The 17,412-nt window shown below is 35.2% G+C and overlaps 3 long non-coding RNA genes across 11 annotated transcripts in view; 2 read left to right on the top strand and 1 right to left on the bottom strand.

The window, feature by feature from the left end:
- Window positions 1–729, top strand: part of LOC147839719 (uncharacterized) — a 22,917-nt gene extending 22,188 nt beyond the window's left edge. The window contains exon 3 of the long non-coding RNA XR_015514932.1: window positions 28–729. This is a non-coding gene — a long non-coding RNA (uncharacterized LOC147839719). The remainder of the gene's footprint in view (window positions 1–27) is intronic.
- Window positions 1–17,412, bottom strand: part of LOC147839717 (uncharacterized) — a 126,299-nt gene that overhangs the window by 67,503 nt on the left and 41,384 nt on the right. Inside the window, exon 5 of one of the 9 annotated variants that reach the window (XR_015514930.1) lies at window positions 8,543–13,151. The exons of the other annotated variants lie outside the window; for them this stretch is intronic. This is a non-coding gene — a long non-coding RNA (uncharacterized LOC147839717). Of the gene's footprint in view, window positions 1–8,542; window positions 13,152–17,412 lie in introns of those variants that run through there. 9 annotated transcript variants of the gene reach the window in all.
- On the top strand, window positions 1,537–8,398 carry LOC147839718 (uncharacterized). The gene is made up of 3 exons (XR_015514931.1): window positions 1,537–3,496; window positions 3,692–6,082; window positions 6,196–8,398. It is a non-coding gene; the product is annotated as an uncharacterized LOC147839718 (long non-coding RNA).

The raw sequence follows: 17,412 nt of genomic DNA, 5'->3' as shown, positions 1-17,412 counted from the left end.
CGCGGGCCATCTGCAGCCCGCAATCAGTTTTGTGGCGGCCCGCGAGGCTTTTTATAAATATTAATAGAATCTGGCCCGCTATACAAAAATGAACGTAATTCAATAAATAACCACCGGGTGTCGCTATTACATGCCTTCAACTAGTCAGCACTTCTTGTTATGATGTAAAACTAACCGACCAAACTGAAGGAAACATAATTGATAATCACATTTTGGCGAGCCATGGCGCACCAAGAAAAAGGAAAATCAACAGTCAGTGCAGGAAGTTTCAGTCACGTTGGGGCAAAGAATATTTCTTCACAGAGGTCAGTGGGAAATGTTTCTGTTTAATTTGCCAGGAATCAGTTGCTGTAATGAAGGAATATAATGTTAAAAGACATTATGAAACAAAGCATCAGGCCTTCAGCTCTTACAATGGTGCCGAACGAGATCAAAAAGTAAAACAATTAGCAGCTGCCCTATCAGCTCAACAACAGCAGTTTTTTCGTGCTAATAAAGTGCAAGAAAATTCTACACTGCACTGCAAAAAATGCTTTTTTATTTATATATTTTTGTCTTGTTTCAATTACAAATATCTAAAAAATCTTAAATAAAGGAGAATTTTCTAATTTTTTTTGAGAAATAATATGCCAATATTAAGTGAGTTTTTCCTTAAAACAAGCAAATTAATCTGCCAATGGGGTAAGCAAAATAATCTTGTTTTTCCTTTTGACATAAGATTATTTTGCTTACCCCATTGGCAGATTAATTTGCTTGATTTAAGGAAAAACTATATATATATGCGTGTCTGTGTGATGTATGTAAAATTTGGCCCGGGACAACGTTTTTTTTTTTGCATCTGGCCCTCGGCCCAAAAAGTTTGGACACCCCTGGATTACAAGCTGCGCAGGGCGATTACAACTTTCAACACACAATTAAACACATATTTTGCAAACTACAAAAAAACGAGGAAACAATTTTAAAAACACTTTCATGTCATGATCTGAAGGAAGCAGTACTTGGTCCATATGTACGTAGTGCTGTTACACAGACTCAAAAAATGACTTATGCAGCTTGTTCAAACTACTTAATTAAAATAATATAAAAACAACACAATTCTTAAGGTTGTTATAGAAACAACTTAATTGTTTTATGTTCAATCAACTTAAATTTGTAAAAACGATTAAGTAAACTTAATCGATTTGTGTTGGGACATGAAAAAATTGTGTGGAACAGCGATTTTTACAGTGCACTATATAGAAGGTCTTTTAAAACACATAATAGGGGCTCTTTAATATGCTGATGACCGTTGAAATGCATTTTCATCCTCTTGTAAAAAAGATCTATTACTTTACTTTTGTATACTATGCAGGCCTTTCCCAGAAAAACACTGTAAAAGTGCAGGGTTCCACACAATACCTTCATGCTGTCCCAACACAAATCACTTGATTTAACTTCCTTGTTTTTAAAAATTTAAGGGGATTGAACATAAAACAATGATGTTTTCCTCAATACCCCCCCCCCCCCCTCCACACTCATTTTTAAATAAGTAGTTGAAACAAGACGCAAAACTATTTTTTTTTAGCAAAGGGCTCACAACCAACCAATCAGTTCTCTGAGTATACTCCATTTGCATGCATGCCCCCCTTTATTTCTAACCCCTTCTGTAATAGACATGTTCAGTAATAATAATTCCTTTGGTGTTTCACAGGAAGCTTTTTTAATCTACAGTTCATCTCCAAAAAAATAAATAAATAAACAAAAACCATCATGAGCAGGATGTTGCTATTTTCACAGTCCACACCCTGATCATTGTTGTCATGAATCCAAAAAAGCTCCAGCATGTTTGTAAGTCATGATGACGTGGTGTATGAGAAGCTTTATTGTGCTCTCTGTTGTTCCCTCCATCTGGCTGTGTTTCCTGTCGGAGGGCTCTTTCAGGATGTGCTCTCTGGATCTGCTTACACTTCTCTGGAATGTCTGTAAGGCACTTCTGGGTGTAATGCAAAGCTCAAAGGGGCTTCTGCTTTTCCCATTATATGTTTGCTGGAGAGTCTGTTGACAGTCATTATCCACACACCCCTCTGCAGCACGAGAGCTTTCCAGAACACGCTAATTGTCTGTTTAGGTTAACATTTTGCTCTTGCTGTTGTTTTCATCTAGCGAGGTGTGTAATGAAAGACTCCAACAATGTTAGTTGAGTATACTAGACAAAAATGCCATTTCGGATAATCTATTTCAAAATTTTATGTTTAAATGGAATATTTTAACTCAGGCTCATTCTAAGTTTTTGTTTTCACGAATCCGGCAGGGACTGCGGTGTACTCTTTTGCAGATCTCAAATTTTTCTCACTAATGCCACATGTTTGTGTTTTACTTGCTTTCTGGAACTGTTCTTCACCGCAGTCGAACATCTTTGTCCCACTCAACTCTGCTCTGCGTCTCAAGTTTGCTGACGTATGTGTCAAGCTACCGGACAACATGGTAACAGTGGAAAAAGCCGTCCATACGAAGGTAAACGGTCAGTGGGTAAGCGAGAAAAGAAATGGCATCATACTGCCCTGTAGCGTTCATTTTAAAGATGAAATGCAGCCATACGTAGTTCTGGCTACATAATTCACAATCTCCAGAAATGTATACAGGGCTACGTTTTCAGAATGAGCCTGTGTTGGAATATAAGTTTAATTTTTGCAATTATTTGTGAATGTATTTTGTACATCATTTCCTTTAAGTAGGGAGGCTCATTTTTATTAACGGTGAACTGGTCAGATTAATATTAAATTATTTTTTCATTGAAAAAAAAAATTGACATGCCTATTTTGTGTCTGATTTTAAATATTGCATTATAAAATGCTGATTTATTTTAACATGTGAACAACAGCATCCACAACATCAGAACAACAGAACATCTTCACACACCTGGAGCATTTCCAATAGCATAGAAAAACAGGATAAACTAAACTTAAAAACTAAAATAAATAGTGCTGCCGTAGATATTTTTCACTTAAATGACACGTTTAGATTACAAAACGAGAAAAAAGACTGAATACTTTTTAAGAACTGGAATATGCTGTTTGCCCAATCATATGTTTTTTTTTTCCCATTAAATGAAAATAGCAGGCTAGCTCAAATCGATCGCTCCACAGAAAATATGCATTTGATCAACAGAAACCCAGCCTCTGCTTTCATTTGATTGAAGAATGAAAACGACGCGACTGATGTAATATGCGTTCGCTGTGATCGGCCCTTTATGCAGCCAAACTTTAAAAACATATGCAATCTTTTTTTTTTTTTTTATCATTTAACTGATATCGTTAATCGGTTATTATGAGCATCCCTACTTTTAAGTGAAGTAAAAATGAAGTTTTAGTTTTATAAAATATAACAAATGAGAAATTATTTTCAATGTTAAAAACTGCTTTTGTGCTGCTTAATACAGCATGTCAGAAGAAACTGATACTTGTTTAATTCATAAATATTTATTGCAAATAGCTGAATTAATTTCTTAAAACCTTTTGTACACTGAAAAAAATAATTCAGAGACGATTCCTTGAATTTACTAAATTTTTTTACATTAAGTGGTTGTAAACAATTTATTTGTGTTAAATTTAAACAAACAAATTAAGTTGAACATTATTCAACTTAATTTGATTGTTTAAATTCAACACAAATAAATTGTTTGCAACAGTTCTGCATGCAACACTTTTTTCAGTGTAGCCTTAAAATGCCTTTAATGGTTATCCGAGCATATTCAATAAGACATTTAATTTAATTACATTTAATTAAGCATGTCATTGCTGGATTTTTTTTTTATTTGTTATTTTTTTAATGTACTAATGTATCTCCATCAGATGTTTCAAAAACAATCCAACAATGTTCAAATTTTCTATAAGTTTTGAATATTTATTATTATTATTATTATTATTATCATTGTCTGCAATATGCAGTCATGTTATAAAACATATATGTTAAAACAATGAAAAATCTAATGTGGAAGGGAAAAATAAAGTTTGTCTATTAGCAGTGGGACATAAATAACTGTGTTACTTTCGTCCTCACAGAAACTCTTTCCATTTAATCCGGATTTACTTTTAAACAGAAATTGCAAACTTAAGAATGTGTTATTGCACTAAATAAACCGTTACTGTTACAGTGATGCATGAACACAACTTGTAATAAGAAAAAATGAATCGCTACAATAAGTGGTAACACTTTCTTTTGATGGTCCGTTTGAGTATTAGTAGACAATCTGCTTAATATCTGTTGATACTGCTCCTTCAACAGACTTAACTTTAACTTCAAGAGATTTAACTGACTGTAAAAAAACATTGCAAGTACATGTCAACTTACACTAACCCAAAACCCTAACCCCAACCTAACAGTCTACTTATAATCCAATGAAACTTAGATGAACATAGATGCAATGTAACAAAAGGACCATCAAAATAAAATGTGACCCAATAAGTTACTTTTTGCACTTAAAAACTGAAATTCTGACCTAACCACAGGATACGGCCCTGAAATCAGGTGATATCTGGCAGCTCCATCAAGGGTTGCATGCAGAATGTGCTGTTATAGCTTGGAAAGCAAATGTCAGGCCTTCAAGAAAATAGCTTTGTTACTTTCATCCCTGCTCTCCACTACTTTACAATTTAAAATCACGCTATAAAGTAGATGCCAAAACAACCCAGACAGCATATCCCAATAAACAGCCCCATCACCAGACACAATTCATTTGACAGACCTGACGAAACTCTGGATCACAAGGTTTCCTTTTCTTAATGAATGTGCAGGAGGGCTGAAGGCTGACATTTGTCAATTACAGGCCAGGAGTTGTTTTTCCTGCGCTGTCTCTCAGATTAGTCCCACATGCCTGCACTCCAGGTCTCTATTGAATCAGTTGTCTTTAATGGCAACGGGGGGAAATTGAAGGGCTCTGTGTGTGATTTGTCCCATCGTCGGGGAGCAGATGGTGGATATCAGTGTCAGGCTTTGAGTGGCGAGTGGCTCAGGAAACAGGAAATGGCACGACCGAGGGCCAGATCTAAGGCAGCGTGAAAGTGCTATTCGTCACACATTTCCATGGCATCGTCGCTCATTAGCATTACCTGGATATGCATAATAGGGGTTGATGGGCGAACAGGGAACGGGGGACATTAGTGCGTCATTGGGACAAACCAAGTGATAGGATGAGAGGATGTTGTGTCAATGTAGACAAAAGTAGCATTCGTTTTTAAATGTTTTTATTATGCCTTTCTAATGTAGAGAAATCACACAATATACACTTGTAAGTGTTTGTTTTGTCATTCTTTATCAATCTGTGTCTGTAGACTTCAACTACAATGAGGCATGTTTTCTCAAATAGATTTTTTTCCTGTGCCTTAAAGCTAGGGCTGGGCGATTAATTGAAAGGTAATCAAAAATAACATTCAGAACCTATAATCATTCTAATTTTTCCAGGACAATTTTTCAAAAACATTCCCTACCTCAAGTCAAGTGAGCCCAATCTGTTAAAGTGGATTTATACTTCTGCATCAAACGCATGGGTATGGTTCAGTGGTCACATAACCGCGCATCTCTCAAAAAAATGTAACTTCACGTCGCACGTTTGCACTACGTCAACAATGATTGCGCCAGAGATGCCTTGAGTCGACATATTTTCCATTACATTAAAATTATTATTTACATTAAAATATTTGTTTACAGAAGATGTAAGAAATGCACAGTTTAAAATATTCTTTACAGCAGGGGTGTCAAGACTTAGTCCTGGTGGGCCGTTGTCCTGCAAAGTTTAGTTCCAACCCCAATCAGACACACCTGGGCTACCCAATCAAGCTCTTACTAGGCATTCTAGAAACATACGTGCAGGTGTGTTGAAGCAAGTTGGAGCTAAAATCTGCAGGACACCGGCCCTCCAGGACTGAGTTTGGACACCTTTGATTTACAGGATATACAAGAGTAATTTTATTTAGAAGACATGCTGCTTATTTTCCACTTTTAATATTAAAAATATTGACAATTATTTATTTTGTTATTTGAACTTTTTTTACAAAAAAAAAAAAACAGTTTTAGGCAATCTGGGTTTTAATTTCAGTTGTTCAATGTTGATTTTCAATAAATAATCATAGATAGTAATAATAATAATAATAGTAGTAGTAGTAGTAGTAATAGTTATAATAATAATAATAATAATAATAATAATAATAATAATAATAGGGTGAGGCAGTGACGCAGTAGGTAGTGCTGTCGCCTCACAGCAAGAAGGTCGCTGGGTCGCTGGTTCGAACCTCGGCTCAGTTGGTGTTTCTGTATGGAGTTTGCATGTTCTCCCTACCTTTGTGTGGGTTTCCTTCAGGTGCTCCGGTTTCCCTCACAGTCCAAAGACATGCGGTACAGGTGAATTGGGTAAGCTAAATTGTCCCTAGTATATGAGTGTGTGTGTGAAGGTGTGTGTGGATGTTTCCCAGAGATGGGTTGCGGCTGGAAGGGCATCCGCTGCGTAAAAACTTGCTGGATAAGTTGGTGGTTCATTCCGCTGTGGCGACCCCGGATTAATAAAGGGACTAAGCCGACAAGAAAATGAATGAATAATAATGATAATAATAATAATGCATTTTATTTAAAGGCCCCTTTCATGACACTCAAGGTCACCGTACAGGACAGCTAGAATAATCAGTTCAAGTAAAAACACAAAAATACTAGCAATAGCAAAAACAAAACAATACAAACTTTAAAAATGCAGTCAGGTTAAAGTGAATAAGCTGTTCTAAACAGACGTGCTTTGATTTTGGATTTAAATTGTGAAAGAGTCTAAATTATGGAGATCGGGAGGAAGTGAATTCCAAAGCTGAGGAGCAGAGTGGCTGAAGGATCTGCTCCCTATAGTGACAGGGCGGACAGAGGGAACAGTGAGGTGAATAGAAGAAGAAGACCTGAGTGTTCGAGAACGTGTGGCGATATGAACAAGATTAGTAAGGTATGGACTATTAAACCATGAAGTAGATAGTTGTGAGTGTTTCCTTCAATTATTTTAAAATCAAGTAATGCACCTTTTATTCTAAAATCTCTGATGTGTAATATGTGAGCATATTTACCCTACAAAACTTATCAGTGAACTATGAGGAAAAAAAATCATTTATTAATCCTAATTGAGTTAAAATGTTTAATTAAGTTTTTGATTTTAGGCCAAATCGCCCAGCCCTGCTTAAAGCTCTACTTCGTCAGAACCAGCATACAATAAACGATTTTATTCTTATATGTATTTTATTTGATCATAATTGTACTTTATGTTTAGATCATATAGGGATATTTTCTTACTTAATTTTTCTGTTTATGTTTTCAGTGTTTTCTGAATTACTAATCAATAAAAAAAAGAGAGGTCACTTTATTTTGATGGTCTGTTCATTGAATTTGAGTTACATTGTATCTACACGCCAACTAATTCTCATTAGATTACAAGCAGACTGTTAGGTTGGGGTTAGTGTTGGGGCTAGGATTGGAATTGGGGTTAGTGTAAATTGACATGTATTTGCAAAGTTTCGTATAGTCATTAAAGTGTTGTTTAGCAGCAGATATTAGGCAGACAGTGAACTAATACTCAAATGGACCATCAAAAGAAAATTTTGGCGAAAGATATTATATTGTCTTTTCATGTAACACAATAATTTAGACTTGTATGTGTTTTTTTAAACTTTTTTTTATTTATTTATCTACAAATTATTTAGTATTTTTGTTCATTTTAGCCATTTTATATGTTCTAGACTTACATACAATAGGCCCACCAATATAAACCTGTAATATGTGTTTGTATTATTTCATCTTGTGCCAGATGACAACAATAAAAACTTTTGGGGAAAAAAAAATTTGGGGGGGTTGGGGGGGGGGGGGGGGGACATAAAAAAATTTCTTTTGTAAATCCATTTGACCATAATACGAATTCATTCAGATTTATGTGATGGAAATGTATGCAAATTGTTGCATAATTAATGAAAATTGCATTTAAAATAAAGCATTTTATATTATAGGCCATTTTTACAAAGTATTACTGGACGTTACACTTTGTTTTGTCTGCATTACACTTTGATGTTAAAATTTTTACTTGTGCATTGAGTTAGTCTGACCATGACAAAAAATCATCCATCTAAAGGCAGCAAAAATTAAATTTTGTGAAAGCAGGATACACACACACACACACACACACACACACACACACACACACACACACACACACACACACACACACACACACACACACACACACACACACACACACACACAGCAAGAAGTGGTAAGATAAGCTGGACAAAGAAGTGAAAGGTAAACATCCTGTCTACGTGCTTTGGGTTTGAATGTGTTTACTTCTCACACTGATCACAGACCACAATATCCCACCACAACGTTACTGTCTCCAACACCAAACCCTTCTGTCTGTCAGAAACTGCAGCTCTTGGAAGTGATAGTTTGCTCAAATATCTTAATTTGAATCAATAATCATTGAATGTTATTATTTACTTACCCTCATTATGGTTATCAAAATGTTTGTTTGGGTAGTACATTTCTATTCTTTTTATTTTATTTTTATCAAACAAAATCCATACTTTTCATACTAGTATATTATACTCATCCCATGTTTACTATGTGCTCTATTTAAAATTAGCATACAAAAACTGCATACAAAATCTCATACTTCCATAGGATATACTACTTTAAAAACAGCATGCAAGCTGAGTAGTATGTCCAAATTCATAGCATTTTAAAAACAGTAGACGAGAAGTACTCATGTGATCTCCGGCAAGATTTTTTAGTGTGCAGTACTTTTCTAACATTCATGTAGTACATTCAAATTCAAATGTAGTACCTACTCGAGTAGTAGGTGATTACCGACTTTTAAAAATTTGATTCCATACAGATTAACCAAATTGAAAACATTTCAAATTCTAATCTTCACCAAAGAATACTAAAAAAATAATATTAGTAATAAAAAGTTGGTCACAAATATGATTAAGAAACAACATTGTGTTGAACATAATAATAACAAAACTTTCTTAAGCAAAAAATCATCATACTAGAATGATTTATAAAGAACCCAGTGACACCGATGACACTGGAGTAATGATGTTAAAATTTCAGTTTTGCCATTAGAGAAATAAATGACTTTATGAGAATGAGAATAAATGACTAAATATATTGATCATGAAAAAAAACTTATTTTAAACTGTAATATTATTTCAAAATGTTCATGTGGTTTATAGTTGGAAAAGAAACTGAAACAACAAAACAACAACATCAAACTACTGAAAATGCCAAAAAACAATATATGCCCACAGCTGCATGTGTGAGATGATCAAAATAACTCCAGTACAAAAAAGTACAAAAAGCGTTCTTTTCGATTAGGAATTTTGGGGGGGAAAAGCTGACAACGGAGAAGGGTGAATCTTTCAAGTGCAAGTGTGTTGAGCATGTGTGCAATAGAGTATGCTTTAAAAAACTGTGCATTCAACTGACCATTCCAACCATTCTTCGCCTTTCAACAAAAAAAAAAACTGTTCATGTGGCCTTCCATTTTCTTACAATTTTCCAGACTTTGGAGCCTTTAAACCTTTGCGATCACTTTTTGCATCCTTCATTTTAGTGAATTATCCTAGTTTTTAGGTTATTAGGAAGTTCTGTTGAGGTTTCCATGTTGCTACTTTCAGGTTCACAATAAAGAAAAGCACAATCAGCTATCTTAAATATCCTTTTTCATGATTGGTTGTACCTGTTTTAGGATTTTTTTGGGTTTACTAAGTCCAGCTGTGGTCAAACTGCATTTTTCTCCCCATAGACTTCCATTCTTACGGCCGCAAATGCGTCAGACCAGAAATGTAAGCTCATGTGACAAGTTTCCCAGTTTTCTGCATTGGAAAGTTTAAGCTTGGTAAACTCTGACCTGAGAAATCCCATCACATGATGACGTGAGACCAATCGAGGATCAAAACATGACCTCTCTGGACAGAAATTTAAAACATGGACCAACCGCTTGCTTTTTTTAATGTCTAATCATTTTGTTTAATCCCGCCCCTTTTCGCAGTGCTGTACAACAGAATTTCGCACGACAAAACTTTAATGTGACCGCAGCATTATTACAATCAGTTTTGTGTTGTAATTAATCAGCATTAAGTGACTACAGGTTTTACAATCAACACAAAAGAGAGGGTGCCCAAACTTTTGCATAGCTTATTTTTCAGTTTCAATTTAATTGCACACATCTCAATACCGCTACACTACGTATTTCTGTCTGAAAAACATGACATTATTTAACTTTCTCTAGAAATCAAATGGCATTTCATTGGGATCTTCTCTTATCAAGAATACACACAATGCAGCCACAGAGGGGTGCCCAAATTTTTGCATAAGACTGTACTTGCTTTAAAATACAGTAAAGAAATTCAACAGTTCTATATAAATTCACAGAAAGTAGAGAGTAGTATATATTTTGCAGAATAATTATATTTAATTATATTATTACAAGTTTTTTACGTTTTTACGTATTAAGTTTTTTACGTTCCATTGGGCATGCTGTATCAAATTCCATTAAAACAACACTCTTCCAGCAGTTCTTACTTCATACGCGCATGCAATACCCCAGTTTGTCAGCGGGGGCATTAATAAAGTGTTCCTAGTTGAAAGTGAAACCGCCAAACTGAAATTGAAACTACATGAAATTAAATGGAACTCCGGAGAATGACACAATGACGTTAACCAAACTGTCTTATAACATGTAAAACAGGATCATGAAAGTAACATTCAAAAAGCAACTCATGTAAACACCTTAATCATACTATTGTCTTAATTAGATTAGGGCAAATATTTTGATTACTGATGTCCATGTCAACGTAGTCATTGTGTACATATGCAAAAATATTAAACCAGATCATAAATCAGCTTATCTTTGGATCACAGATTCTGTACTCATTTAGAAGATTCTAAATAACAAGTTGTATCTTAAATAATGGAAAATCTCCTCACTGAAGGGGAAAAAGTAAAGGTGTTGCTGTGATGCTAGATTAGCATAAAACAGCAACACCCAGCAGCTCGCAGGAGTTCACACGTTGGGGCATCAGCTCAACAGTCCGTGTTGGACAAATACTAGCGGGAAGGCTCTGCTTCTCGCCAGCGCACCTTCTGCTAGTGTCACGTTAGTGTCAGTCAGCTTTAATTAGTCTGAGTTCATGTTAGCCCACCGGTGAATGTACTCCCAGCGGGTGCCTTTGGCAGCAAGGCAGAACAGCACAACGACCTTGTGAGAATTTAAAGGCTTTTGTCTCCCCTTCCACCGTAAAAAAATGATTAGTCTCAAATTAGCATGTAGCCATTATGTGCTGTCCGCTGCCATTTTGAGAACTCCATTGTTGTTGTTTTGATAAGGGAGGAAATTATAGCCCTCAGCTGATCTTGGATCTGTTTCAGTGACAGCTCACCTGTTATCTACTGCCATCACCTCAGAGGTCAGACGGCGTGGGCATGTGGCCAGCCGGGGACATCATGCTTCATTCTTCCCCTTAAGCTCATTAAAACACTCGTCTGTTACCCACTTTCTCCACACCTCTAAAAACTAGCGTTCTCTCTTCCAAATACCTGCGCTTAGCTGGGCTCGATGACAGGAGCGAATAGTGAAGCGCAGCTAAAATGGCCCTAAGCCCCTGCAGCCTTAACCACAGTCCCTCAACATCAAATAGACATCCAAAGCGCACTTGAAGCCCTGCTAATGCGAGCCAATTGAAGTCTCCAGACCTGCGCCAGGCCGCGCAGTATCGCTTCCCCTTGGCAGTCATCTCTGTGGTTAATCTGATCACAGTGCAGTGTTAACAACACATGGCCTGGCCCTGGAGCCCGCTCTAAATGAGGTTACATCCCAAGCAATACCTTGATGAATAATTAAAAGGCTAGACGCAGAACTTCAAGTGACTTAGCCAGCGACCCCGGGGTCTAATCACATGGTCAAGCCATATACGGTCATATCTCTAATGCCATCGCCCCGTCACTCACTCTATTTTTCATGTGCCCTCGTTCTTGCTCCCATGTGCGCACACACACATGCACAGAGCCATTACTATGGTTTGTTGGGCATCTGCCAGAGCTGACAGTGAGCATGATGGTCATGTTATTCTCCTTTGGGCTCACAGTCAGACAACTGCTGGCAACTGTTAGTTAAAACAATCTGCCCTTATAAACAGTCAAAGTCTTTGATGTTGATCATCATGCATAATCTCATCGCAATGTTTGATACAGCATTTTATACACGCATCTTTTTTCAACATAAATATCATACAACTGCATTGTTGACTTTTAAAATCTAAGAGTGTAATCTGGAATCAGCATAACACTAAAGGATAATATGTCATACTTTTTATAGAAGGAATTAGTGGCTTCTGTAAATACTTCTCCCATTCATTTTTCCCTCACAGGGATTTTTACAATTCTTCTAGTCAGCATGAAATCAAAATTTACACTTCTTACTTTTATATCTGTACAGTAGTGCTGGTTATAAACATTTTATTTGTGCACTCACGTTTCCTCAAGTCAAATTTAAGACTTTTTAAGACCTTTATGAATGAAATTTCAGAGTTACACAAGGCTAAAAGGATTTTTTTCTAATGGCCCAGTTAAAACATTAACAAAACAATAAAAACAAATGTTATTGTAAGGAAGATAATTAAACTATGTATGTTTATAAATAGAAATATAAATAAAGTTGGTAAATAGAGTAAAAAAAAAAGAGTTAATAAAAAAATGTTGTTAAAACTTTTATTGAGATGGTATGTTAGTGATTGGATGGATGTTGGTCTGGGTAGCTTTACATGGACATAGGAAAATTAAGACGTTTCAAAATAATTTAGGACCTACAACACAATATTTCAGTGTATTAAAGACTTTTCAAAACCTAAAATTTTGATTTTGAAATTTAAGACATTTTAAAACTTTTTAAGACCTCATGGATACCCTGTTTTTGATTCCATTAACTTTAGTCAAATACTATAACCTTACTTTCCCCCTCGAAAACACTTTTTTCACTTCTGGTCACATGGAATGCCTTTCAGTTGGGGCTTTCAGTGTCTTGCTTTTTTAAAACCATTCATCAGTCTTCCTCCATTTTGGTTGCAAGGCCCATCTTCCAACAATTTAATTGGTTCCTAAAAGACGAAATCATGCATCGCCTTACATCTTGTTTTTCTTCAAATTTCAAGACTGTTTCAATCAGATAAATGTCACAATATACTAGGGCTGCATGATATTGGAAAAATTTGACATTGCAATATTTTCTTTTGCTGTAATATATATCGCGATACAAATATAATTTCACTAAATTAATTAAATAGTTCTATTCAAAAAGATTTTAAAAATTTCGATTGACTGGTGGTCAAGTCTTTTTCTATGCAGTGCATTTTCATAAACTGTTATAAAATAAATAAACAGTGCTTTATGGTTTGCTGAGGAGTCTATCAGTATTCAAATACAAAAATTTAACAAATCAAATGTAAAGTAACATAATAAAAAATTTTATCCAATGATATTAAAAAGTATATTTAATAATGTTTTAAATTTTTTTATCTTGCTTAAACGATAAATTGTTCAGCTCTACATACAACATATATTTATCCCATTATACAACACAATTTCAACATTAGACACTGAATCGAAGCAATGAAGTACATTAAAAACTGGACAAATAGACAGACATACAAATTACAGTCTTACGAAGCAAATTAAATAAAATTCAATAAAAAAATATTGGAGAAATATAAAACTACTAAATCTATTGATTGTACACATAAAAACAACACATTTCAAGGTTCCTGCGATTAAACTGCTATATTATATTATGTAAAGTGCCTACTTTACTGTTTCAAATAACTTGAAAAACAAAATATGGATGATAGATCATCATTCGGTATAACAGACTCATTTCTGGCCTGTACTTTTGAATCTTTAAAAAGAGCCTTCATAAGCTCATCAAATGACATTGGCTGTAAATATGCCTGATAATATTTACTTTACATATTAAAGGGCACCTATGATACAAATCATCTTTTGTAAGTTGTTTGTACAGAACATGTGTGTAGGTATAGTGTGTCTACAGTCATATCGGGGGAATTAGAAACACAGTAAGTCTCTTTTTTTTCATTTCCTGAGGTTAAAATAGGATCCAAATCCCTCCCACTTTTCTCACTTCAATCCTGGTTTGTGAACGTTAAATCAGGTTTATTTTGTACATTAACATAACGGATGTTCATACAGCAGTGGATATTAATGAGCATCCTGTCCCATTTGCCATGCAAAAACGTGCAAAGTTAAACGTGTGTGTGTGTGTGTTTGTGCACGTGCACGCAACAAACTTTATAATGACATTGTGTGATTCATCATTGCAGAAAGGCTTGAAATAACTCCACAACAAATACATCAAATAACCATTGGGAAAGTTCTTAGTGCAGTAAGCGAGATCTGCTTCATTCTGGTCTGACATAGTACTGCTTGTCTATATGTGAATGCTACGACTGTAACACGCACATAGGGCAGGAAGAACCAGCTCATTCGCATTAAAAGCACAGGCAACAAAAAAAGACATTCTGGAGACACAAATGATTTATATTCAATTTTGAAAAAAAGTTAAAATAGCTGCCCTTTAACTACTCATAACATTTAAATAAGTTTCACAGTGGGTGTAAATCATGGCACAAAAGTTTGATGAGTATATTTGTCCTCAGAAAATAAAGAATTCAATACAATTTTTAAAGTTGATTATCTGCATGATCTAAAATTCAAACCACTTACAATAGAAATAGCAAAACAGAAGAGCTATTTCTCAGTCGCATATTTACTGCTATAAAAAAACAAAGCCTTGCAAATAAATCCAACGTGACAGCTATTTTCTTTCAGCGTGGAGTGAGAGCCATTAGAGACATCTATGTATATGCCAAAGTGCCAAAGGCCTTCATCCATATCTAAGCATCATTTTAGAGAAGCCAACATACGACATAAAATGACTCCAGATAAAAGAGATTAAAGAAAGGTTTGCCGTTTTCCACACAGTCTCACTGACAGAGACATGAGGCATGGTGACCTTCTGAATCTAATTTACAAACATAAAAGATATTGCACTGCCACACAAGTATCAAAGGACTCTGAGAGAGCAGGGGGAGAGAAAAAAAAAAAAAAAAAAAGAGTCGAATGCAGGAAAAACGTTTGACTGCTCAATGGTTCTCTGTGAGCATGATGTGTCAAGGTTGAGAATGATGAAGAATATGAAGACAGGGATTAGATGGGAAATTGTTCCTCTACTTTACTGACTGGTATTCAGCTACTCCGCTTTGATGCCGGTGATAAATGTCATGCCCATTTCCACGTAGGCAGCTGGGGAATTGGGACAGAAGAAGGGCCTTTGATGGGCCGCACTATTTCATATTTTTATTTGACTAAGAGTGCAGAATGCAGCGCCTGCCCTCACATTACTTCAGGCTCTCCTTTCTCCTTTCAGTGACTAAGAGAATCAAAAATATCTGGACATGGGCATTTATTATATTTAGGAAATGCATCAATAATATAAAAAAAGGATTGTTTTCATTTGCTTCAACCCCTCGTGCCCCCTGAGAAAAAAAAGTGTGCACTTTTACCAGTTTTGTTATTTAGTTAAATAAATAAATATCTGATGAAGGGAAGATCAAGAGTTGTGTTACTCCATTAAATCATACTATGCTTTTCTCCTCTTTTTGTGTGTGTGCGTCATTATGTCAAGGTGAGCCAAGTGATACTCCTGAAACAAGGAGCAGTTTACTATTACCTTGTGGAAAAATTATAACCGAGAAACTGATTTGTTCATTGCCAAGTTTGTTTGTTACTGTATTTGTTACTGTCTTGATGTAACTACTTTAAAATTCCTGTGTTTTAGTCCACTCATTACAGTTTTCATTAGACATTTCTCCAATCTCCAGCGCCTAGACTACAGCTCTGCACAGGAAGTTTGGCCAGAAGAGAAATGGTCATGCCCAACTGAGCCTGGCTTCTCTCTAGGTTTTTTTTTTTTTCCACTTTTGTCAATTGGTGAAGGTTTTTTCCTCGCCACTGCATGGCCTGCTTGGTTTTGGGACTTTTGGGACTTGTGGTGCATCGATGGATTTGCTCTTCAGTGTTTGGACTTTCAGCAGCGAAAATTAAACCACACTGAAATTTACTAATGTGAACTTCAACTCTGAAAACTGACACAGGTTCAGTTTACCAGACCTTCTATTTTATGCTGCTTTGACACAATCTACATTGTAAAAGCGCTATAGAAATAAAGATGAATTGAATTGATTAGATGCATTAAAATGTTAGTATTTTTGGCTCTGTGTCAGAGATGTTTACATTTACCCTTTTTTTCCTCCATAACTGGTAACACACCTATTAGTTACAGCCAAATTAACATTTTTATAAATGAATGAATTAATTTTGTATGCATTACTTTGTAAGTAATCAAGGACTTGTTGTCAATTATTATTGTTCAGCGTTCAGCAGTGGTGCTCTTTTAAAGGGATAGTTCACTATTTATTTACTCTTTACTTGTTTCACACCTGCTTGAGCTTCTTTCTTCTGTTGAACGCAAAAAAAAAAAAGATATTTTGAAGATTGTTGAAAACTGGTAGCCACTGACTTCCATAGTTGTTTCTCCTACTATGGATGTCAATGGCTACCGGTTTCCAATATTTTTCTAAATGTCTTATTTTGTAGTAAATTAAAGAAAGAATCTAAAACAGATTTGGATTAGTTGTTACTTTTCGTACCTTCATATTATTCCAACTGAACCACTGGAGAAACACAAACTGTTTTGATGATTTTTTGGGGTACCTTTCCTAACTTTGAATGAATCAGGACATTGCTGTCTATAGAGTATGAGGGAGCTGTTGGTCATAAGAGTGAGTAGTTATTGACTGTTTTCATTTTTCATCTCTCAACTATCCCAAGTTTTTCTCCAACATTGAGCCCGGTCTGCTTCTATTCATGTTTGACGATCAATGTTTACATGTAAATAAAACCGTAAATGAAATCTGTTCATTTTGTAAAAAATGTATGCCTCTTCAAAAGACTTGAATTCAACTGCTTGATCCATATTAGGGCTGCACGATACTGGAAAAAACTAACATAATAATACTTTTATTTAATACTATACATATTGCCATATAAATGTAATTTCACCAGATGACTTGAAGATGATCTTGTAAAGAATTCTTAATTTAGATCTGTTTTGAGGATTCTGTAGCATATCTGCATAAAATCTCATTTTAAAAGATGTCAAGCATAGTTAAATACAACAGATAAAACATGCAAATAAATAATAAGTTATGATTTTCTCCGAAGTCAAACAGTATTCAGAAGCAGAAATTAAATAATCTCTGTATAATAATAATAATAAAAGTAATA

The sequence above is a fragment of the Danio rerio genome, chromosome 18 (assembly GCF_052040795.2).
Source record: "Danio rerio strain M-AB ecotype USA chromosome 18, GRCz13ab, whole genome shotgun sequence".
Lineage (NCBI taxonomy): Eukaryota > Metazoa > Chordata > Actinopteri > Cypriniformes > Danionidae > Danio > Danio rerio.
Note: the sequence above shows the minus strand (reverse complement) of the source record. Positions and strands in the feature narration are given on the sequence as shown.